Below are 3,851 nucleotides of genomic sequence, written 5' to 3' on the forward strand. Positions count from 1 at the left end.
TTCCTCGGAAAACTGTTATGTTCTTGCGATGTCGGTGTCCATTGTTTCCAAAGATGAAATGGTTCTTTTTGGACTATATAATTAATTGGGCAAGGCAAATATCAGTTGGTTTCGACACAATTATAAGTATTTACCCCCAAAGGGAGCCTCCCAGAAATTCCAAAATGGTCACATATAAGACTAGAGGAGATAAAGGAAGGCATAAATTGTTTTTAGCTGAAAACAGAATAGATCTAATAATTCAATGTTGAAATATGTCGGTCAAAATAAAGAGATTTTATGTTGTTAACAACATCAGCTTCCAACTGATGAGCCACTCCATTTCCTATGAAGAGGCTACCTGTAACAGCGTTTTGGACTCAAAGGCAAGTTGATAGCTGCCGATTTTGTGGAACGTCACCGGACGGAAGAACTAGGCCTGCTCATTTCTACAGCTTTCCTTGAACTGCTGCCAATACCATATCCGGAAGAACTGAGTCTTCTATTATCGCTCCTATCATATCCATCAAAGCAGCTACAAATCTTCCTATTCAAAATTATGTCACCTGCAATTGGGCTTCGAAACTCTTTTTCTGAATAAAAATTAATTAATTTAAAAATTAGTGTAAGACATTAATTCATAAGATCCTTTAATTACGGTAAATGTAAAGTATAACATATTTTAATAAATTGTGGACGTCAACAATTCCCAAAGTAAAGATAAAAACCTTTGCAAAAGTATACAAGCAGAAACTTCCATGTAATGTAAACCTTACAGTTTGCGAATTCTTCTTTAGTATTTAATGGCTTACCTACCAATATTGCATAGTTGGAAAGACTGATTGCTTCTTCATCTTTTGACCTATATCAAGCTGCAATAAGAGGACTAGTGTTATAATATCCAAAAATTTTCATGTGCAAATTCACCAACATGCAATGTGCTGTGCAGGAAAAATTATACTAGTTTTGTCCATAGCAAACTAAAAGTTCCTTCTGACATAGTCGAAATCCCATATAGAGAGCGCAAGCCAAGGGTAAGGCAGAGACGCATTATAGAAGAAATATCAAGATGAGTTTAAGCTCATACCTTTCTCGGCCTTTTGGCTAAGATCAAGTGTAGTATCTGTTCTTTTCAGTTTAATATCTGATACGTGGATCATTGATCCGCATGATATTAAATCAATATTTTTAGGGGGAGAGCTCATTAACAATAGCTTGCTATTGGGGTTCTCGAGTGTCGTCTTTGTTTTGCACTGCTGCATCGTTCTGGCACACCCCTCCGATTGTAGTTTTAACCTTTGGAACCAATAGACGGTAGCTTCTTGTTCGGATTGTATTAATAATTGAGGTGTAAATCTGTTTAAAGACACTATTTTAAGGGTTAATGTACTTGAGGTTTAGTCCAAACCATAGGGCTATAATTTCTCATTATTTTCATCTGCATTACTTAGTTGCTGTTTGCCCTCCTAGATTAGTTAATTGTTTGAAGTAATGGATGGTATTTAATTTAATTTCTGAAGTTCATTGAAGAATTGTTGTTTCAATTTGTAGTTGGCGCATAGAATTGCCGTTCAATCATTTAATTGGCTTTTCAGTTCTACGTTCTAATAATTTAAATTGAACCTAGAAGCTATTTGATTTTAAATTTTCACTGTTTTACGATAATAGAAACAATGCTTAATATTTGTATATAACATTTACATGGCTTCACACACATGGTGCCGTGTTCTTCAATTAAATACCACGTAATCGAGATGGAGTTTGGAACTTGTACACTAAGGCTGTTGTCTTTGTGAAGCTGATGGAGGATCTTCATCAATTGAGTGAACTTAGGGTTCTAAACTCGGAGGTATTGGAGTTGGATAAATGCTTGATTAATCTCAGAGGAAGACTTGAAGGCAACGAGTGTCTTTATGGCGGCATTCTTGTGAATGTGTCATGGTGTCTTTATGGTGTTGTTCCGCAACGCCAACAGCAGGGCTAATGCCGAGTTTTGATCATGCTCGTGTGTTTTGCGTGGTGGTGATTTTTCTCTAGTTGACTTTTAGAGTTGTTTTATGTGGCTTGTTTTATATGGTTTACTAGTGTTTTCTGGTTTTATTTTGGTGTATCGTTTTGGTTGGGTTATTTTTTATGTTGTTTTATCTTTGTAATCCCACTGTTTTCAGTGGTTGTTTTATTTTTAATATAATCATTTTGATGGCCGAGCAAAAAAAGGTAGTAAAACAAATTAATGCCAGGCTTTAGGCTCAACGTTTTCGATAATTAAATAATGTTGAAGCATGGTTAGCATGTAGCAAACAAGTCAATCGAGACCATTACCTGCTGAAGCTGCCAGTTCATCAAGTCAGCAAGCATGTTTTTGTTTCATTTTGTATTTAAGTTGATGAAATGTAACTTAGTTCAATTTGGACTATGTTAGGTTTGTATTTGATAAAATTGACAGTGATTAAGCTGATTAAATAGCTTTGTTTAGTTGTACAAGTTAATTAGCTCAAGTTACTAGAATACTTAGTGGTAGTAGGTATTGTTTAGGTTAACCTACTATTTTGACAAGCTGTAAGCTTGATTTATGTATTGGCTTCATGCCATTTCAGTTTTTTGAATGAATTCAGTCAAGTTTTCATCCATATGCTCTCTATTTTAGCTTTACTTTAAAGTTCTGTTTTGTTTTTCTTCTTTGTTTCTGCTCCAAGTCACGATTCTTTCTTAGCAAGTTTCTTGCTGAACCTTGCTGTTTGTTGCTCTAAATCCAACAATTGGTATCTAGAGCTACATTCTTAGAGGACCTGTTATAATTCAACAAGAGGAACCAAGGCTTCATCAGGTTTTTCACCAGGTTCACCACCTGTCTTCAATGGAGAGGGCTTCAACATTTGGGCAGTCAAGATGAGGACTTACTTGCAGGCATTCGACCTATGGGAAGTAGTTAACTCAGATGCTGAACCAGCACCTCTTCGACCCAATCCAACAGTTGCTCAAATAAGGCAGCACACTGATGAAAGAACAAAAAGGCACAAAGCCATATCATGCATACAAAATTGTGTGACAGATGTGATCTTCATGAGGATCATGGCCTGTGAGACACCAAAGGAGGCTTGGAATAAATTTAAAGAAGAGTTTCAAGGAACTGAAAGAATAAGGCAACAACAGCTGCTAAACTTGAGAAGGGATTTTGAGAACTTGAAGATGAAAGAGGAAGAAACAGTCAAGCAGTATTCAAACAGAATTATGGCTGTAGTAAACAGCATAAGGCTCCTAGGAGAGCAATTCAGTGAAGCTAGAATAGTGGAGAAAGTTATATCCACTTTACCTGAGAGTTATGAAGCAAAAATTTCATCCCTTGAAGATTCAAGGGACTTGACAACTATCTCCTTAACTGAGCTAATCAATGCCTTGTATGCACAAGAGCAAAGAAGGGCCAGCAAACAAGAGGAGCACCAGGAAAGGGCTTTTCAAGCCAAAACCAGAGAAGCCTCGAGCATCAATGCTCATAAAGGCAAAAAGTTCTGGAAAATAGGCCTAAGCCTGATGCTGCTAGAAGTAGTGACCAACCCTGCAGGCATTGTAATTGGCTGGTCATCCAGAAGATATATGCTGGTTCAAACCAGATGCAGTATGCCAACACTGCAAGAAGAAGGGCCATGTTGAAAAGGTTTGCAAAATCAAAGGCAAACCGAGACATAACAAATTCCAGCAACCAAAGGCTGAAGCTCGAGTGGCTGAGGAAAGCAGTGATCAAGAAGAACATGTTTTTGCTGTGTCATGTGTAGCAAACCAAAAGAAGGCTTCAAAGGGTTAGCTTCTAGACAGTGGTTGCACAAACCACATGTCACCAGATGCAACTATCTTCAAGACCTTGGACAGGACCT

At 37.3% G+C, this 3,851-nt stretch overlaps 1 non-coding gene across 1 annotated transcript; it reads left to right on the forward strand.

Annotated features, from left to right (window-relative positions):
* The first annotated feature begins 1,062 nt into the window (after positions 1-1,062).
* On the forward strand, positions 1,063-1,259 carry LOC121222961 (U2 spliceosomal RNA). Its single transcript, XR_005920331.1, has one exon. It is a non-coding gene; the product is annotated as a U2 spliceosomal RNA (small nuclear RNA).
* The last annotated feature ends 2,592 nt before the right edge of the window (positions 1,260-3,851 follow it).

Source organism: Gossypium hirsutum, chromosome D10 (assembly GCF_007990345.1).
Source record: "Gossypium hirsutum isolate 1008001.06 chromosome D10, Gossypium_hirsutum_v2.1, whole genome shotgun sequence".
NCBI classification, from domain to species: Eukaryota; Viridiplantae; Streptophyta; class Magnoliopsida; order Malvales; family Malvaceae; genus Gossypium; species Gossypium hirsutum.